This window comes from Mobula birostris, chromosome 12 (assembly GCF_030028105.1).
Source record: "Mobula birostris isolate sMobBir1 chromosome 12, sMobBir1.hap1, whole genome shotgun sequence".
In the NCBI taxonomy this organism is placed as follows: domain Eukaryota; kingdom Metazoa; phylum Chordata; class Chondrichthyes; order Myliobatiformes; family Myliobatidae; genus Mobula; species Mobula birostris.
This window is the reverse complement of record NC_092381.1, coordinates 18,367,649-18,389,851: the sequence shown is the minus strand read 5'-3', so window position 1 is coordinate 18,389,851 and position 22,203 is coordinate 18,367,649.

The following is a 22,203-nucleotide window of genomic DNA, read 5'->3' as shown; positions in this document are numbered from 1 at the left end:
AACACTTTGCAGGCAGTCCAGTTCCTCTGAAATGTAAATTATTTCTTCTCTTTAAGAAACACATCAGCCAATTTGACTATAAGACATACGGTGGTGCTAGAAAGTTTGTGAACCCTATAGAATTTTCTCTATTTCTGCATAAATATGACCTAGAATGTGATCAGATCTTCACCTAAGTCCTAAAACTAGAGAAAGAGAACCCAATTAAATGAATAACACAAAAAGCATTATACTTGCTCATTTGGTGGGTACTCAGGATGTGCGCGGCACAACTGGCTGGTGTGTTTACAGACATTTTTAATTTTTAATCTCTCCCTCTCCCAGTGTAGAGTGACCTCCTGCTTCAAAACACCCACTATTGTTCTGGTACCTAAAAAGACCATGTCTGAACGACTGGTGTCCTGTCGCACTCACCTCAATAATAAGCAAATCCTTTGAGAGGCTGGTCAAAGACTATATCTGCAGCATGTTGCCACCCACACTGGACCCCCTACAATTCACCTACCAACACAACTGATCGACAGATGATGTGATAGCCACAGCTCTACACATCGTTCTTAAACATCTGGAGAAGAGGGATGCTTATATGAGAATGCTGTTCTTGGACTACAGTTCAGTTTTCAACACCATAATTCACTCCAGGCTTGATAAGAAGCTCAGAGACCTCAGCCTTCACCCTGCTTTGTGCAGCTGGTTCCTGGACTTCCTGTCAGATCGCCGGCAGGTGGTAAGTGTGGGCTCCCTCACCTCTGCCCCTCAACACAGGAGCCCCTCAGCCCTGTGTACTAAGCCTCTTCCTTTGCCCCCTGTATACCCATGACTGTGTCAGCACCCACAGCTCCAATCTGCTAATTAAATTTACTGCCAATACTACATTGACTGGCCTTATCTCAAATAATAATGAGGCGGCCTACAGACAGGAAGTCATCACCTTGATACGGTGGTGTCAAGAAATCAACCTCTCCCTCAATGTCGCAAAAACAAAGGAGTTGGTTGTGGACTACAATGGAGACAAGCTAACCCCTATTGACATCAATGGATCTGGGATTGAGAGGGTGAACAGCTTTAAGTTCCTCGACATACACATCACCGAGGATCTCACGTAGTCTGTACATGCTGGCTGTGTGGTGAGAAAAGCACAACAGCACCTCTTTCACCTCAGGACGGTTGAAGAAGTTTGGCAAGAGTCCCCAAATCCTAAGGACTTTCTACAGGGGCACAATTGAGAGTATCCTGACTGGCTGCATTACCGCCTGGTATGGGAAACGTAATTTCCTCAATCGCAGGACTCTGCAGAGAGTGGTGCGGACAGCCCAGCACATCTGTGGATGTGAACTTACCACTATTCAGGACATTTACAGAGACAGCTGCGTAAAAAGGGCCCGAAGGATCATTGGGAACCTGAGTCACTCCAACCACAAACTGTTCCAGCTGCTACCACCTGGGGAACGGTACCACAGCATTAAAGCCAAGAGCAACATGCTCCGGGACAGTTTCTTCCACCAGACCATCAGTCTGATTAATTCATGCTGATACAATTGTATTTCTATGCTATATTGACTGTCCTGTTATATATACTATTTATTTAAAATTACTGTAAATTGCACATTGCACATTTAGGCAGAGACGTAACATAAAGATTTTTACTCCTCATGTATGTGAAGGATGTAAGAAATAAAGTCAATTCAATTCATTTTATTTATTGAGAAAAATTATCCAAATTACATGTAGTTGTTGGAAAAAGTATGTGAACCTTTTTTTTCAGTAAGTGGCGTGACCCCCTTCTACAGCAATAACTTCAACCAGATGTTTCTGGTAACTGTTGATCAGTCCTGCCCATTGACTTGGAGGAATTTTAGGCCATTCCTCCTTACAAAACTGCTTCAACTCTGGGATGTTGATGGGCTTCCTTGCATGAACTGCCTGCTTCAGGTCCTTCCACAACATTTCTATAGGTTTAAAGTCAGGACTTTGACTAGGCCATTCCAAAACACAATTTTTCTTCTTTTTAAACCATCTTGTTGTTGATTTTTGGGGAACCATTCAGTTCTTGTCTTTCAGATCATTGTCTTGTTGCATTATTCAACTTCTATTAAGCTTCAGTGATGGATGGCTACCCTGATGTTCTCCTGTAAAATGCCTTGATACAATTTTGAGTTCTTTGTTCCCTCAATGATTGCAAACTATCCAGGCCCTGCAGCAGCAAAGTAGCCCCAAACCATGATGCTCCTTCCACCATGCTTCACAGTTGGGGTGAGGTTTTGGTGTTGGTGTGCATTTCCCCTTTCCCTCCAAACATAACAATATGCATTTCTGCCAAAAAATTCAATTTTTGCCTCAGCTGTCCATAGAACATTGTCCCAGAAGCATTATAGAACATCCAGGTGATCTTTTGCAAATGTGAGATGCGCAGTGATGTTTTTTTTTGGAGAGCAGTGGTTTCCTCCATGGTGTCCTTCCATGTGTTTTTCTTATAGTGGACACATGAACAGAGACTTTAGCAAGTTCTAGAGATTTCTTCAGGTCTTTTTCTGTTACCCTTGGGTACTTTATCACCTGCTTCAGCATTGCACATCGTGCTCTTGGTGTGATCTTTGCAGTATGCCCACTCTTAGGGAGAGGTTCCTCCATTTGGAGGCAATTTCTCTTACTGTGGAACGATCAACACTCAAGTCCTTAGAAATGCTTTTATAGCCTTTGCCAGCTTCATGCATCTCTACAATTCTTCTTCTAAGGTCCTCTGAACGTTGTTTTGATCAAGACATGATGCACATAAACAGATCTTTCCTGAGAAGGGCAGGCTCTGTCAGTAATCTGACTTTGTGTGTGTTTTTTTAATATCGGGCAGGGCACCTCTACGACCCACACCTCCAATCTTATCTCATTGATTGGAACAACTGACTCCAAATAGCTTTTGTAGAAGACATTACCTCAGAGGTTCACATACTTTTCCAACAAATACATGTCATATTGGATCATTTTTCTCAATAAATAAATGGACAATTATAATGTTTTTTGTGTTATTTATTTAATTGGGTTCTGTTTATCTAGTTTTAGGACTTACATGAAGGTCTGATCACATTTTAGGTTATATTTATGCAGAAACATAGAAAATTCTACAGGGCTTGCAAATTTTCTAGCACCACTGTAGGAGCAGAATTAGGCCACTCAGCACATCGAGACTGCTCTGCAATTCCATTTATTATCCCTCTCATCCCCATTCTCCTGTCTTCTCTGTGTATCCTTTGCCACTCTTACTAATCAAGAACCTATCAACCACTGCTTTAAATATACCCAATGACTCGGTCTCCACAGCCATCTGTGGCAATGAATTCCCCTCTGGCTAAAGAAATTCCTCCTCATCTCTGTTTTAAAGGGAGATCCTTGAGGCTGTGTCCCCTGGTCCTAGACTCCCCCAGTATTGGAAACATCCTCTCCCACATCCATTCTATCTAGGCCTATCTGATAAATTTCAATGAGATCCCCTGTTATTCTTCTAGACGGTAGCAAGTACAGTACAGCCTTACAACCATCATATGCTCCTTGTGAGTCTGCTGGAAATACTTTATGGTATTTGTTAAGTATGACCTGAAATCCCAGGAACAATACCACCAAAGATCCTTTTGAAAGATTATGAAGGTCATGTGGAAGGACAGACTCACTAACACCAGCGTAATGGAGTAGGCCAACATGAACAGCATCTCCACCACAATGAAGCAGCACCAACTCTGATAGATAGGTGACGTCAACCGGATGCCTAACTCAAGTCTGCACTAACAGATCCCTTACTCCCAGTTGAAGGAAGGAAGTGAGACCCTGGTTGTCAAAGTAAGTGTTAACATCAAAGATAACATTGAAATTAGCCTGAAGAAATTCCATGTTACATTTAAAAACTGGGAAGACATCGCACTCAATAGATACACATGGAGGAAATCTGTTTGAGGGAGCTGTGCTACATGAGGACGGTCTCTCCTAGGATCTCCTCAGATCTTCATGCACAATAGTCAATAGAGTTTATAGAGAATGGTGCGAAAAGCAAAATAATTGGTGAGTGGCAGATCTGTGGGTAAAAATGCCTAGATAATGAGAGAAGAGAGAGGAGAATGGCCAGACGGCTCAAGCTGACAAGAAAGTGGTAGTAACTCAAATAACTATTGGCATGCAGAAGAGCATCTCTGAATGCACAACACATCGAACCTTGAAGTGGGTAGGCTACAGCAGCAGAAGACCACAAACGTACACTCAGTGGTCACTTCATTAGGTACAGGAGTTACAGGAGGACATACATTAATCTTTCCTATCCACACTGCCTAGAGTACTTGCTCTTCTCTGTATTTCCTGGCAATACCTTCTTCAATCTTTGTTTCCTAATCTCTTCATGCTCTATCTGTTAATGAAACACTCTCCCTCACCAGACTCTTTCAGATCTGATTATTGTCTGTCACTCGTTTGAGCCCCTTTACCCCTCTGGACCTTTTTCAGTTGCCAAGGCACTAAGCTCTGAATTTCCTCTGTGAAGTAAGTTATGACCATACTATGCTGATGTCAAAGACATGCCTCCAGTGCAGCACTGGGTATGTGGGTTGTTAACATAAATAACGCATTTCACTGGATGTTTCAATGTGGATGTGATAAGTAAACTTGAATCTTGACAGTCATTTCCATTATTGTTTACCCAATTTTCCAGCACACTCAATGCAGAAAATCAGCAGAAATTGCCGAGAGTTGATGCAGCTTCACCAATATTCTGTCTAAAGCTGCAGAGATTAGTAGATGCTGCCTAATCCATCACAGGCACATCCCTCCTCACCACTGGTAGTCTCTACTGAAAATGCTGCCTCAAGAAGGCAATAACCATCATTAAAGATCCCCACCACCTCTGGCATGCCATCTTCTCACAGCAGGAGGTACAGAATCCTGAAGTCCCACACCACCAGGTTCAAGAACAGTTACATCCCTTCAAACATTCTGTTCTTGAACCAACAGGGAAATCCCTAATCACTGGAGTTTAGCAACACTATGAAACTTTGTTCATGCTGTTCTAAATTGGACTTTGTTTTTTTCCCATTCTTATTGTGTTTTTTTTTATAAAGTGTGCTTATGTTGACTTTGTGAATGCCCTGTGCAAATAGGTAGATAGATATACTTTATTAATCCCGAGGGAAATTTGGCTTCGTTTCAGCTGCACCAACCAAGAATAGAGCGTAAATATAGCGATACAAGAAACCCCAACAGTCAAACATCAAAAAGCAAACTATGCCAGATGGAAAGTAAGTCCAGGACCAGTCTATTGGCTCAGGGTGTCTGACCCTCCACGGGAGGAGCTGCACGTTTGATGGCCACAGGCAGGAACGACCTCCCGTGCCGCCAAATGTTGTATCACGGTGGAATGTGGCCGAAGTCCAACAGTAAAAAGTTCAATATCCAGTCTGCAAACATGTTCCTCAATCGTAATATACCCCGGAATGTACCATCTGTTGTTAGCTAGAACAGTAAACACCGAACTCCTTTACGCTTACCGCTCTCAGAGCACTTCTGGTCGGTTGGAACAGTATTACCCACCGAACTCCTCTTCTCCAAAAGTCTCTGTTGTCTCTACCCAATCCTCTTTCCTTGGCATTGTGATCCCCCTCTGTGTGTTTTCCTCCGGATTTCAGAAGGGGTGTCCACCGCTCTGTTCGCTAAGCCGGCCGGTCTTTGCTGGTCCGTGAAATACACAATGTGACCTTGCTTCTGTCCCGCGTGTCAGGATGTAACCATTTCCAGCACTAAAGAAAACCCAAATAATACTCTCTCTACCAGCATGTTAGAGAGGGTGCAGCTTCGGCGTGTTACCGTGAGAAAAAAAAATACAAAAAAATAACATAAATTAAAAAGTGAGAAGAAGAAAGTAAGAATAGACCGGAACGGCTGTACCAGGCTGCATGCATGACCAGCGCATGCGCACTTATGCTGCTGCATGTTCTTCATTGCACCTGAGCAAAATTCAAGGTAAATTTATATCAAAATACATATATGTCACCATATACTACTTTGAATTTAATTTTCTTGTGGGCACACTCAATAAAAACATAATAGAATGATAACCATAATCAGTGAAAGACTGCACCAACCTGGGCATTCAACCAGTGTGCAAAGACAACTAGACAGACTGTGCAAATACAAAAAGAAAGAAATAATAATAATAAATAAATGAGCAATACATATCGAGAACATGAGATGACAAGCCCTTGAAAGTGAGTCCATAGGTTATGGGAACAGTTCAGTGATAGGGCATGTGAAGTTATCCCCTCTGGTTCAAGAGTCTGATGGTTGAGGTGTAAAGACTACTCCTGAACCTGGTGGTGTAAGTCCTGAGGGCTCCTGTACCTTCTTGCTGATGGCAACAGGGAGAAGAAAGCATGACTTGGATGGTGGGGGTCCCTGATGATAGATGCTGCTTTCCTGCAACAATGCTCCATGTAGATGTGCTCAGTGGTGGGGATTTACCCATGAAGAACTGGGCCGTATCCACTGCTTTTTGTAGGATTTTCCATTCAAGGGCATTGGCGTTTCCATATCCTGCTGTGATGCTGCTGGTCAATGTACTCTCTACCACACATCCATAGAAGTTTGTCAAAGTCTTAGATGTCATGCTGAATATCTGCAAGCTCACGTGCCAGTGATAATAAACCTGATTCTGATTCCTAAGGCAGTAGAGATGCTGCTGTGCTTTCTTTGTAACTGCATTGGACAGGTCCTCTGAATGATACCACTGAGGAATTTTAAGCTGACCCTCTCCACCTCTGATCCCCTGATGAGGACTGGCTCGTGGACCTCTGCTTTCCTCCTCTTGAAGTCAATAATCAGCTCCTTGATCTTGCTAACATTGAGTAAGAGGTTGTTGTTGTGACGACAGATTTTCAATTTCTCTCCTACGTGCTGATTCGTCACCACCTTTGATTTGGCCTATGACAGTGGTGTCATCAGCAAACTTGAATATGGCATTGAAGCTGTCCTTAGCCACACAGTCATAACTATAAAGTGAGTAGAGCAGGAGGCTAAGCATAGAGTCTTGTGGTGTACCTGTGCTGATAGAGATTGTGCAAACATGTATTTGTGCAAAGAACAGTAAACCTTAAACTCTTACCTTAATGTTACAATACGAGTCCCTCTCCCCCCCTCCACCCCCATGAAATTGTACTTGTTCTTACTTGTAGATGGAAAAGACTTGGTGGGTTATACAGAAACATGGAAACCCATTATAACTGTCTTTGCTGACTTGCTGTGACTCCCAGATTAACCATGCCTTAATTTTGAAATCCTCCTTGTTACCTCACTAAGTATCAATTTGAACTGAGCTGTTCCTGCCAATGAGTTTATGGTGAGAACATAGAACATAAAATCCAGAAGATAGAGTGTAGAATATAGAACAGTACAGGCCCTTCGGACCACAATGTTGAACTGACACTTTAACCTACTCTAAGATCAATCTAATCAGAATCATGTTTAATATTTAATCTAATCTAATATCATTGGCATTTGGTCATGGAATTTGTTGTTTTATACTAGCTGTACATTGCAATACATAATAAAAGCTATAAATTACGATTATATATACATATATACATACACACACACACATACATACATACATACATACATACACATAACTGCTCAAAGTCTGTCTGATTGCATGAGGATCGTGAGTGAACAGCCCTTTTCAAGTCCAGCCACAAATCACAAATTCTCAATTGGATTGAGGTCTAGACTCTGATTTTGCCACTCCAGGACATTAACTTTGTTGTTTTTAAGCCATTCCTAAGCTCAGTTAAGCCATTTTAGGCTCAATTTTGGTTTCATCAGACTACAGAACCTTCTTTCAGTTGACCTCAGAGTCTCCCACATACCTTCTAGCAAACTCTATCCAAGATTTAACGTGAGTTTTTTTTCCAATAGTGGCTTTCTCTTTGCCACTCTCCCATAAAGCAGAGAACAGCTGTTAATTGCGCAGTCCCTCCCACCTCAGCCACTGAAGCTTGTAACTCCTCCAGAGTTGTCACAGTCTCTCGGTGGCCTCTCTCTAGTCCCCTTCTTGCACGGTCACTCAGTTTTTGAGGACAGCCTGCTCTAGGCAGATTTACAGCTGTGCCATATTCTTTCCATTTCTTGATGATTGACTTAACCGTACTCCAAGGGATTTTGAGTGACTTGGAAATTTTCTTGTATCCATCTCCTGACTTGTGCTTTTCAATAACCTTTTCACAGAGTTGCTTGGAGTGTTCTTTTGTCTTCATCATGTAGTTTTTGCCAGGATACTGACTCACAGCAGTTGGACCTTCCAGATACAGGTGTATTTTACTACCATCAATTGAAACACCTCAACAGCACACAGTGATCTCCATTTAACTAATTATGTGACTTCTAAAACCAGCTGGCTGCCCCAGTGATGATTTGATGTGTCATATTAAAGGGGGTGAATACTTATGCAATCAATTATTTTACATTTTATATTTGGAATTGATTTAGATCACTTTGTAGAGATCTGTTTTCACTTTGATTGTCTCAAAACAGCCAAATTAAATCCACTGTGATTCAATGTTGTAAAACAATAAAACATGAAAATGTCTGGTGGGGGGAGGGGTGAATATGTATGTAGTGCAAAAATAGAGTAAAAAGAAACAAGAAGATATTGAGGTAGTGTACATAGATTCATTGTCCATTCAGAAATCCTCCAGTGGAGACTGTTCACCCTCCATTTTCTATCATCTATGGGCCTATTTAAAAGTTTCTTAAATGCTCCTAATGTATCTGCCTCTATCATGACCACTGGCAGGGGTATTCCACACAACCACCAATCTTTGTGTAAAGAACTTACCTCTGGCTTCCTCCCTATGTTTTCGCCCAATCGCCTTAAAATCGTGCCCTCCGAATGTTGATCAAAGGGGCATAATTTTAAAAACGTCGATGCCCTCTTCTCTTTTCATTTTCCTTTGTTCTTACTTTGTGATCTCTTTAACCAGGTAAATCGTGCCCTGGTTTTGTAAGTCACCTTGTTGTAGGCTTAAGCAGCTGTCTGTGGAACCACACTATTCTCTCGGGGAGAATACTGACATGGGCCAGGTTAAATAATTAATGATTGGATTGCGCTTAACAAAGAAATTGCAGAAGTGTTGTAAAAACATTTTCCTAAAGAGAAGCTATAATGAGGGCAGGTGCATCTTGTTACCATTTTGATCTAACGTTCCTCTGTTTTATTAGCCTCTGTTTTCCGTGACAAATCGTAAATGTACTTTCTGCCTAATCTGCATGAGATCACAGGTTAGCACTGCATTTACAACATTGGACAGGTAGTCCTGAGTAGTGACATGGGATGCAGGTTCAAATCCCATTCTTAGCAGCTGGTAGACTTAAATGTACTTGGTTAATTAATAAATCTAGAATGAATAGCTGGTAGCGGGAATTGTGATCATTATTTAAATAGATTGTTGTAAAAATCCTTCTTCTGCATTAATGACATTTAGGGAAGGAAATTTGTTATCCTTGCCAATTTGGCCTGAACAAGACCCGCACAGCAATGTGGTTCATCCTTAAATGACCTTTGATATGATTTTGCGGATTCTATGGTAATATAGAATCACTTCACAGTGTCAGCAAATACTAAATGGGGTGTGATTCCCTCTGCTGTATGTAAGGAGATAGTATATTCTCTCCGTGACTCTGTGGGTTTCCTCTGGGTGCTCTGGTTTCCTTCCAGATCACAAAGACCTATGATTAGAGTTAGTAAATTGTGGGCATGCTGTGTCGGTGCCAGGCGGTTAATATTCTCGCTGAAGTTTGGAAGAGTGGGTGGGGGGGGGGGATCTCTTTGAAACCTATTGAATATTGAAAGGCCTAGATAGAGTGGTTGTGGAGAGGATATTTCCTATAGTGGGGGAGTCTAGAAGCAGAGGGCCTCAGAATAGAGAGATGTCCAGTTAGAACAGAGATGTGGAGGAATTTCTTTAGCCAGAGGCTGGTGAACCTGTGGAATTCATTGCTATGGACGGCCGTGAAAGCCAAGTCATTAGGTATGTTTAAAGTGGAGTTTGATAAGTTCTTGATTGGTCAGGGTGTCAAAGGTTACAGGGAGAAGGCAGGAGAATGGGGCTGAGAGAGATAATAAAGCAGCCATGATAGAATGGTGGAGCAGGCTCGATGGGCCAAATGGCCTAATTCTGCTTCTATGTCTTATGGAAGTATGGCAGTACTTGGGAGCTGCTCCACCATGTTCCTCGCTGATTTGATTTGATGTAAATGATGCATTTCTCTGTATGTTTTGTTGTACATGAGACAAAAAAAAGCTAATTTTTAAAAAATCTTGTAGAGGTACCTAACTCTTCCTTGTGTAGGTACTCCTATAATTTGTTGAAGGGGGACTCACAGTGGGTCCATCAAGGCCTGGGACTTATTTCAGTCGAGCATCTTAATGCTGGTGTTACTAGTTCTGCCCAGTGGGGACGGAAATTAGTGAGTGCACCATAGGCTGGCTGCCAGAAACAGGGTGGAGATGTAGCTGGTGTGGAATTCTGGGCAGAGGAATTAAACTCTCCTCCTGATGGATACAGGAGGATGCTTCCTCACACTCTATTCCATCTGCCACTTCTTTGCCCTTTCTCCTAATCTGCCCAAGTCCTTCTGCAGACTCCCAGTTTCCTCAACACTACCTGCCCCTCCGCCTGTCCTTGTCTCATCTGCAATTCAATCCTCTGGCCCACAAGATTGCATCAACTAACAAAGAAAGCAATGATTTTGTTTTCCAAAGCCCGTAGTAAAAGGGAAATTGACATTTGTAGGTTAATACACTGTATCTTTCAGAAACATTTTAAAAAACCACAAATTTCTTTAAAGTACAATCACAATTATGGGTAGGTAAGTACAGCTGGGGCCCATGTTCCCTGCTGTTATAGGCTGGATAATTTTGAATGGTAATTAGTTACACAGCCAATCCACAAGATGAATTTTATAGTCAGAACACTGGGTCTAAGGTAGGTGTGTGAACCTACTTCCCGTACTCAGACATGCCAGACAGTATTGTTCTGGCTGCAAAAACTGTTCCCTAGTGACTTAGTTATCTAACTGAATTTTACAGGAGTGTATCTGCTAATTTGTTAAATTTATTACGGGTAATAGTGAAAAATCAGATACTCGCACACAAGCTGCTGTTATCCCTCTCCTGCTGTCTGCCATTTCTCCTTTGCAGAGTTTAAAGATTCAAGATTCAAGATCGTTGCTTGTTATTCTTCAGTACAGGAGTGTAAAGGAGAAGAAAATGATTGTTACTTCAGATCCGATGAAGCATATAAAAATTCAATAAGCATAAAGCACAATAAATATAAAACAGTCCAATAAAACACAATGTACAAGTAACTGTTTGAGTGTGGCCGTATACACATAAGATTAGCTTATATAATAGATGGAAAGTAACGCCAGATGCAGGGGTATCTGAACATAAGGTGACTCTGACAGGAAAGTGACAAAGGGACTCTTGGCAAGGGGAACTCGTCTAGGTAGCAGCAGGGCATATCAAAGCACGATAGGACAGTGACTGTGTCAGTGTAGGTATGAGGTGTGGAGCGTAAGCGTAAAGTGGCAGTGCATGGGGGGGTCGATGAAGTATGCTGAGGGGGCTGTGGAGAGGGGTAGGTGAAGTGTATGTACTGGTGGTGGGGGCGGGTTAATGAGTGGAGGTGCTGATCAGCTGACGGCTTGGGGGAAGTCACTGATTTTGAATCTAGTGGTGTGGGTGTGGATGCCTGGTAGGATGGGAGTGGGACAAACAGTCAGTGAGCAGGGTGGGAAGCTATGGGATGCCCTGCAGCGTCGCCAACTTCACTCAGCTGCACCTTCAATTAAAGACAAACACGCTTATTTCAGAGCAGGTACACCAGCAACCTTAAAAAAAGCATAACTCTATAGATGTTTTGTTCCTGAACTAGTAATCCAGAAGCCTGGATCAGTGAGTCAGATTAGTTTGAGAATTTAAATCCGGAAATAAGTATCTGGTGTTAGTATCACAAAGTTGTATTGTATTTATTATTTTTATTTTGAAATGCAGCTTGGGAACAGGACCTTCCAGCTCAGTGGGCCAGTCCCACCGAAATAAACCGATGCGACCAATTAACCTGAAAGTCTTTGGAATGGGGTAGGAAGCTGGAGCACGGGGGGGAAATCCGCGCGGTGACGGGGGGAACGCACGGACATAGCAGCGGGAACTGAGCCGGGGTTGCTGGCACTGTAAAAGCGTTTCTCTCACTGCTACTCCTCCGTGCTGGCCCACGATTGCAGGTTGTCACTGCCACTCAGTGAGTTAACTTTTGTCCTTTTGGTGGGGAACACAGCATCATTATAGAGTAGGCCCTCCACTGGTCGGATGTTGCGTCCAGGGTTGATTCCAGAGAAGGGCGGGGGGTTAGACTATGAGAAAAGATTGAGTCACCTGGGATTGTACTCGCTGGAATTCAGAAGGATGAGAGGAAATCTTATAGAAACATATAATGTTATGGAAGGGATAGATAAAATAGAGGCAGGAAAGTTGTTTCCACTGGTAGGTGAGACTAGAAGGAGGAGACATAGCCTCAAGGTTCGGGGGAGTAGATTTAGGACAGAGATGAGGAGGAAACGCCTTTTCCCAGAGAGTGGTGAATCTGTGGAATTCTCTGCCCAGTGAAGCAGTGGAGGCTACCTCAGTAAATATACTTAAGACAAGACTGGATAGATTTTTGCATAGTAGGGGAATTAAGGGTTATGGGGAAAAGGCAGATAGGTGGGGATGAGCCCATGGTCAGATCAGCCATGATCTTATTGAATGGTGGAACAGGCTTGACGGGCCAGATGGCCGACTCCTGCTCCTATTTCTTATGTTCTAACTGTCTGTGCAAGACAGGGCATTACGACATGGAGAGCCAGCTGTTGCCCAGGCAGCAGGTACTCCTCTCCACGCAGCTGATGAATCCAATGGAATGGCAGAGACTGTTAAAGGTTGGCACCCAGTGACATCGCAAGAGTTGCCAGAGAGCGTTGAACTCAACATGGGACTGCCTTTAGGACTCCAGATCCTGATTTTCCCCCGTGGTTTACTCCCAAAGCCTTCCCATGAGTGGGTATAGCCGCAAGGCAGTAGAGGTTTGTGATCAAAGTTTTCCTTCTCCCAAATGAGCAGCCAACCACAGCTGATGAGCCCCATCTGAGTGAAATCGACTGGTTTTTAGGCACCACTTTGCCCTTTCTCCTGTCACTAGGAACAGTTCTGTTGGGCTCAGCCACACATGAAGGCCAGGAGCTGGACTTGGTTGTCAGAAGCTGTTTGAGATGTATGCGATTGGGAGCATTTAATAGGTAGTGGGAGCTTACCCTCACTACTCCCCATGCTATAAGGTACCCCTTACAGAGGCATAGAGACAGGCCCTATGGTTCAAATGACCCATGCTGACCAAGATGCCCTTCGAAACTCATCCCATTTGTCAATGTTTCCAAACTTTTCCTATCCGTGTACTTACCCAATTATTTTTTAGAAGTTATTATTCTATCTGCCTCATCCATTTTCTCTGGCAGCTCGTTCCACACACCTTCCATCCTTTGTGTAAAAAACGTTGCCTCTCAAGTTCCTATTAAATCTTTCTCTTGTCATCATAAACGTAAATCCTTAAGTTTTTGATCCCTCTACCATGGGATAAAGATCTCTCCACATTCTGCTACGCTCCAAGGAATAATGTCCTGGTCCCAAATAGTTCTAAAGCCTGTCCAAAGTTCCACTCCGTCTGATCTGCTGCGTTCTTCTAGCATTGTGTGTGTGTGTGTTGCTCTGGCCTGTCCATCCTCTCCCTATAACATGATCCCTTGACAGCATCCTAGTAAATCTTTTCTGCACTCTTATCAGGTTAATTAGCAAGGTTAGTCTTATGTAACCCTTGTCCCGGATTAATGTGTTCTTAATTAGGTCATGAAAGAGATTTAACAAACAATTTAGCAGTAACAGTCATAATATTTACAACAAAACATAGAATAAAAGGTCAGATACGAGGAATTCTGCAGATGCTGGAAATTCAAGCAACACACATCAAAGTTGCTGGTGAACGCAGCAGGCCAGGCAGCATCTCTAGGAAGAGGTACAGTCGACGTTTCAGGCCGAGACCCTGAAACTTCGACTGTACCTCTTCCTAGAGATGCTGCCTGGCCTGCTGCGTTCACCAGCAACTTTGATAAAAGGTCAGATGATGTTTCTGCAGCACCGGTTAAAATAAGACCATAATATATGGGAGCCGAATTAGGTCATTTGGCCTTTGAGTCTGCGCCACCATTTCATCACGGCTGATTCTTTATTCCTCTCAGCCCCAGTCTCCTGCCTTTCCCCTCCCCCCTTATCCCTTCATGTCCTGACCAATCATGAATCTGTTAACCTCTGCCTTAAATACTTGTAAAGACTTTGCCTCCAGAGCTGCCCATGGCAACAAATTCCACAGATTCACCACTCCCTGGCTAAAGAAATTCCTCCTCATCTCCATTCTAAAAGGATGCCTCTCCATTCTGAGGCTGTGTCCTCTGGTCTTAGACTCCCACCATAGGAAACATCCTCTCCACATCCACTTTATCAAGACCTTTCACAGTTCGATTGGTTTCAATTGGGTCATCCCTCAATGTTCTGAATTCTAGTTTGCTCTTGTACTTTGAAATCCTGTTTCCTGTTTCCTGTTTTTGTTTCTGAGATTCTGCAGCTGCTGGGAATCTAGAGTAACACATACAAAATGCAGAAGGAACTTAGCAGGTCAGGTAGCAGCTATAGAGACCTTTAGGGTTGAGATACAATGTTTGCTACTTGTGGTGTGAAATCCTCTTTCTGGTATCTGACAATTATCACAAGGCTGCAAGTAGACATACTCAGGTAACAAAGTTCTCCTCACTGATAATTCCTTATCTTGGCAGATTGTATCTTTGTTTCTTCTCTGACATTATAAACACTGATTCCAAATGCGAAGATAGGAGAAGTCGAATACAGATCAGATACTATCCTTAGGTTTGGCAAAGGTGTCATGGACATTATGTTTTTGGGCAAACCATCCAGAATCCCAGAATATTGAAACAAGGGACATGGATTACAAACATGAGGTCAGATGATTTAAAACTAGAAATTGGTCCCTCCTAAGAATCAGGTTTCATATCATTGGCATACGTCGTGAAATTTGTGAACTTTGCGGCAGCAGTACAATGCAATACACAATGACAGAAAAAAACCTTTGAATTGCAGTTAGTATGACAGAGGGGAAGAAGCTGTTCCTGAATCACTGAGGGTGTGCCTTCAGGCTTCTGTACTTCCTTCCTGATGATAACAATGAGAAGAGGGCATGTCCTGGGTGGTGGGGATCCTTAATGATGGATGCCACCTTTTTGAGGTACCGCTCCTTGAAGATGTCTTGGATACTATGGAGGCTAATGCCTCTGATGGAGCTAACTAAGTTTACAAAGTTTACAACTCTCTGCAGCTCACTTCGATCCTATGCAGTAGCCACCGCCTCCCCCCCCCACCATACTAGACAGTGATGTAGCCAGTTAGAATGCTCTCCACAGTACATCTATAGAAATTTGTGAGTGACAAACCAAATCTCCTCAAACTCCTAACGAAACATAGCTGCCGTCTTGCCTTCTTTGTAGCTGCATCGACATGTTGGGTCTAGGTTAGGCCATTTGTTAAGACTGTGGGTAATCTCATTATAACTTCAACTCCACACTTCCATCTATCCACAGTAACCTGCCACTTTCTTGCAAGAAGCAATCTCTTTCTGCCATCCTGTATTCAAAAACTATGCTTTCACTGTAAGGAAGAGAGTTCGGAAGACTCACTAGGCCCAGAGAGAAAACTTTCTGCCTTGTCTCTGTCTTAAATAGCTAATTGATTATTTTGAAAGAGTCACCTCTAGTTCTAGATTCTCTCACAAGAGGCACCACCCTCACATATTCATAGGACATAGAAGAGTACGGCACAGAAACACATCCTTTGGCCTGTGATGTTTGTGCTGACCCTGAGGCCTTCTGTTGGTCAGGGTCAAGCATGAATGTTGTGTCCCAGCTGTCTATGTGATACACAAGCCAGGGCATTATGATATGGAGAGCAAGCTGTTGCCCGTGCAGCAGGCTCCCACTTTCCATGCAGCTGATGAACCCAAAAGCATGTCAGAGACCAGTACAGTTAGTGGTGTCACAGGAGTTGCCAGTCAGCGTTGAACTCAATGTAGGACTGCCTCAGGGATCCCAGCTCCGGATTTTTCCTCAGGGTTACTCCCAAAACCTTCCCCATGAGTGAGTATAGCTGCAACGCAGCAGAGTTTTGACATCAGAGCAGTGGTGTAGTGCTAGCCGGAGTGCACCAGAGCGCGTTTGGCACATCTTTAAGAAAAAAGCCGAAATAAACAAGCTAATTGATTTGGTGCTGCCCAGGGTGATTTGAGTATCTCAGAAACTGCTGATCTCCTGGGATTTTTACTCACAACAGACTCTGGAGGTTACAAAGAATGGTGCCAAAAACAAAAAAAATCCAGCCAGTGGCTGTTCTGTGAGCGAAAACATAGAAACATAGAAAATAGGTGCAGGAGTAGGTCATTCAGTCCTTTGAGTCTGCACCGCCATTCATTACCATCATGGCTGATCATCCCTCAGAACCCTATACCCGCCTTCTCTCCATACCCCCTGATCCCTTTAGCCACAAGGGCCATATCTAACTCCCTCTTAAATATAGCCAGTGAACTGGCCTCAACTGCTTCTTGTGGCAGAGAATTCCACAGATTCACCACTCTCTGTGTGAAGAATTTTTTCCTCATCTCGGTCCTAAAAGGCTTCCCCTTTATCCTCAAACTGTGACCCCTCATTCTGGACTTCCCCAACATCGGGAACAATCTTCCTGTATCTGGCCTGTCCTATCCCTTTAGAATTTTATACGTTTCAATCAGATCCCCCCCCTCAATCTTCTAAATTCCAGAGTATAGGCCTAGGCGATCCAGTCTTTCATCATATGAAAGTCCTGCCATCCCAGGAATCAATCTAGTGAACCTTCTTTGTACTCCCTCTATGGCAAGAATGTCTTTCCTCAGATTAGGGGACCAAAACTGCACACAATACTCCAGGTGTGCTCTCACCAAGGCCTTGTACAACTGCAGTAGTACCTCCCTGCTCCTGTACTCAAATCCTCTTGCTATGAATGCCAGCATACCATTCGCCTTTTTCACTGCCTGCTGTACCTGCATGCCCACTTTCAATGACTGGTGTACAATAACACCCAGGTCTCGTTGCACCTCCCCTTTTCCTAATCGGCCACCATTCAGATAATAATCTGTTTTCCTATTTTTGCCACCAAAGTGGATAACCTCACATTTATCCACATTAAATTGCATCTGCCATGCATCTGCCCACTCACCTAACCTATCCAAGTCACCCTGCATCCTCTTAGCATCCTCCTCACAGCTAACACTGCCGCCCAGCTTCGTGTCATCCGCAAACTTGGAGATGCTGCATTTAATTCCCTCGTCTAAGTCATTAACATATATTGTAAACAACTGGGGTCCCAGCACTGAGCCTTGCGGTGCCCCACTAGTCACTGTTAAAAACATCTTGTTAAATCCACCTGCTGGATTTTTTTTGTTTTTGTCACCATTCTTTGTAAACTCCAGAGTCTGTTGTGCATAAAAATCCCAGGAGATCAGCAGTTTCTGAGATACTCGAATTACCCTGGGCGGCACCAAATTAATTAGCTTGTTTATTTTGACTTTTTTCTTAAGGATGTGCCGGACGTGCTCTGGTGCACTCCGGCTAGCACTGCACCCCTGGATCAGAGTTTTCCAATCATGGCTGATGAACACCATCTGCCTGAATTGGCTGGTTTTATGACACCAGTAACCCACCTTTGCCCCTCTTCCTGTCAGTACAAATGGTTCCACTGGGCTTAGTAGCTAATTCCCATATGAAGGCCAGGACCTGGGCTTTGTTGTCAAAGGTGATTTGAGATGCATGCCATTGGGAGAATTTAATAGGTAATGGGGGCTTGTCTGCATTACCACCCTCGGCTATATCAACCTTAAGGAATCAGTTCTGACTATGATACCAATTTTTACTAATCCTATCTACCTGCACATCATCTGTCTCCCTCCATTCCCTGACTGTTCATGTTCCTGTCTAAATGCTTCTTAAACTTAAACTATCCCCCTCTTTCCCTGGGAGAATATTCCAAACACCTACCGCTCTCTGTTTAAAAAACGTATCCCTCATGTTGCCTTTAACCATAAAAGCACGTCCTCTGGTGTTTGACATTTCTACATTGAGGAAATAATTCTGACTGTCCACCCTGTCTATGCATCTTACAATTTTAAAAACCACTAGCAGGTCTCCCCTCAACCTTTGACACTTTGACAGCCCATGTCCAAACTTTCCTTACTGCTCATTCCCTCCAATCCAGGCAGTGTCCTGGTAAACATCTTCTACACTCTCTCTATAGCCTCCACATCCTTCCTACAATGGGACAACCAGAAGTGCACACCACACTTCAAGTACAGTTTGACTGAAGGTTTATAGAGCTACAGCATCACTTCCTTACTCTTATAGTCAGCACCCCTACCAATGAAGACAAATATGCCATGTGCCTTCTTAACCAACTTATGCACTGCATAATATCAATGAGTGAATGACTTGGATCCCAAGATCCCTCTGTACCTCAATGCTATTAATTATATGCAGTTTTCTTTCATTTGACCTCCCAAAACTCAACACCACGCACCTGCCCGCATTAAGTTCCATTTCCGCTTTCTCCGTCCTTATCTGTAACATATCTCTTTTCTAATTAAGCCGTACCATATGTATTGTAAATATCTGTTTTGCATGGACTGGAGTGTCATCGCAATCTTGTTGTCTTATGCAATGACAATAATAGATAGATAGATATACTTTATTGATCCTGAGGGAAATTGGGTTTTGTTACAGCCGCACCAACCAAGAATAGAGCATAAATATAGCAATACAAAAACCACAAAAAATCAAACAACAACATGCAAACTATGCCAGATGGAAATAAGTCCAGGACCAGCCTGTTGGCTCAGGGTGTCTGATCCTCCACTGGAGGAGCTGCAAAGTTTGATTGCCACAGGCAGGAACAACCTCCCGTGACGTCCAGTGTTGTATCTCGGTGGAATATGGCCGGAGTCCAACAGCAAAAAGTTCAATATCTGGTTCACAAACATGTTCCTTGATCGTAATATGACCCGCATTGCACCATCCGTTGTTAACCAGAACAGCAAGCCCCCAACTCCTTTACGCTTACCGTTCTCAGTGCACTTCCGGTCAGCCCAAACGATCAGGAAGCCGTCCATGGAAAAGTTTTGATCGGGTATGTCCTCGTGCAGCCCCGTTCCAGTAAAACACATAACACTGCACTCCCGAAATGTTCTCTGACGCCTGGCTAGTGCTGTGAACTCATCCATTTTATTACCCACCCAACTCTTCTTCTCCATAAGTCTCTGTTGTCTCGACCCGGTCCTCTTTCCTCGCCTTTGTGATCTCCCTCTGCATCTTCTGTGTGTTTTCCTCCAGATTTCAGCAGGGGTGTCCGCTGCTCTGCTCGCTAAACCGGCCGGCATAAGCGCAATCAGCTGCTCCCTGGAATAAACAATGCGACCATCCTTCTGCCCCGTTAAAGAGACGTGTCGGAATGTAACTATTTCCAGCGCTAAAATCCCAAATAAAACTCTCTCTACCAGCATTTTAGAGAGGGTGCAGCTTCAACGTGTTACTGTGAGAAAAAGAAATGTTCTATAGAACAAAAATATTCTATATCCTGCTGTATTTTTGATAGTCTTTCATACTGTCCACATCTACACCAATCTTGATGTGATCCACAAACTTGCTAATCCACCCATCTATGTTTTCATTCAGATTATTGATGTACATCTCAAGCACAGAGGCCTCGGCACCAATCCTTGAGCTCCAGACTTCCGCCCCTATTCTCTGTCATCTACGGGCAAGTCAGCTCTCAATCCAAACTTGCATTTCATGTTGGATTTCATGCATCTGTATCTTCTGAATCAGTTCTTCACCTTAATATTCTTCTAGAGTCCCAGGGTCTTATGTTTTTAATCAAGCCATCACTCACTCTTCTAAACTCCATTCGATTGAAAGAGTTTTTAATAATTTAAAAATATTTATCTGTTTCCAATTGATCTTTTTTATTTTCAAGTGATTACTTAGAGCAATTTTATCAATGCAAAATGCTGAACTCAGCAAATCAGGCAGTATCTAAGGAAACCTTTTCTCAGAAGAAAAAGTACGATTCCAGATACCAGCATAGTAAAAATTGCGTGAAATACTTCAAATGCATTTACATCCTTATTTAAACAAGGAGATCAAAAATAGTGTCAATAATAATGTAAATAGTACTCCAGGTGACATCTCATCAGATGCCTATCTTCCCTACACTTGTACTTAATTCCCCTAGCACAAGGTGGTGAACCTTTCTGAGAAAATGCGCCTAAATTGGCGATAATCTTCTCAAAAAATTTCTTGTATACCATGGAAATTTTGAGCAGCGTTTGTCATTGATTAATTAATTTGTAACAATAATTATGAACTTTTTTTTAAAGGGAAAGGTTGAGTCCTCTTGCTTATTTACGTGTATTCATTGGTTTACTATTAAAAAATTATAACAGAGGCAGATTGAAATAAATGAATCATTTTAGAAAACCTATTCAAAATGATTAATATTAACCTTTTAAAACACAATTGAAGAATAGTATCACTTCCAAATAGCATCATTATTGTACATAATATATAACATAAGAAACATGAATTTGAATTTCTAAGCTTTGGTGCATATTCACAGAAGATCAAAGAAAGGAAAATAAACACACTTTACTCTCAGTGAGACTTTTGTTGCTGCATCAACAATGACAAATATTTTATATTCCCCTTATATTTGGTTGTTTTGAGGGCTACCCACATAGCACTAGTTTCATCAGTAAGTCTAATTCCTATAAGTAGACTTAACCAAATTCACTGTAAACCAAGACTACATGAAGATTCATGAGGTGGAGAAGGTCAGCAGTTTTCAATTCCTCGGTGTTATCATTGCAGGCGATCAGTCCTGGGCCCAGCACGTAAGTGCCATTAGGAAGAAAGCACAGCAACACCTCTAGTTCCTTAGAAGTTTGTGAAGATTCAGCATGACATCTATAACTTTGACAAACTTCTATAGATGTGCGATGGAGAGTATATTGACTGGTAGCATCCCAGCTTGGTATGGAAACCCCAATGCTCTTGAATGGAAAATCCTACAAGAAGTAGAGGATTTGGCCCAGTCCATTACAGGTAAAGCCCTTCCCACCACTGAGCAGATCTACGTGCAGTGCTGTCACAGGAAAGAAGCAACAATCATCGGGGACCCCCATTATCAAGGCCATGCTTCCTTCTCACTGCTGCCATCAGGAAGAAGATACAGGAGCCTCAGAACTCACACCACCAGAATCAAGAAAAGTTATTATCCCTCAACCATTAGGTTCTTGAAACAGAAGGGATAACTTCACTCAAATTCACTTATACCATTACTGAACCGTACCCACAACCTATGGACTCACTCTCAACGATTTTTCATCTCATGTTCTTGATATTTATTGCTTATTTATTTATTATTATTATTTCTTTTTTTGTTTGTACTTGCACAGTTTGTTGTGAATTGGTAGTTTGTCCGTCCTGTTGGGCACGGTCTTTCATTGATTATATTATGGTTATTGGATTTACTGAGTATGCCCACAAGAAAATGTCTCAAGGTTGTATATGGTGGCATATCTGTACTGGATAATAAACTTACTTTGAACTTTGAAGTACATACAATAGTTACTGTTTTTATCACTGAATATCCACTGTCCACTCATGACTCACAGAAGAAAAGATATAAGCAGAGTGAAATGAACTCTTTGCCAATAGGCCCAACTCATTACTCAAAGGTTCAAAGGTTCATTTATTATCAATGTATCTATGCAGTATACAACTCTGAGATTCGTCTTCTCCAGATAGCCACAAAACAAGGAAAACCATGGCAGTCGTTCATAGAAAAATCACCCGTAAATTTAAATTGCAACAGCAAAAGAGCATCAAACCCTGCCCCCCATGCAGAAAAGCAAATCGGCAAACTGAGAGAACATCAAACCCCAACCCCTC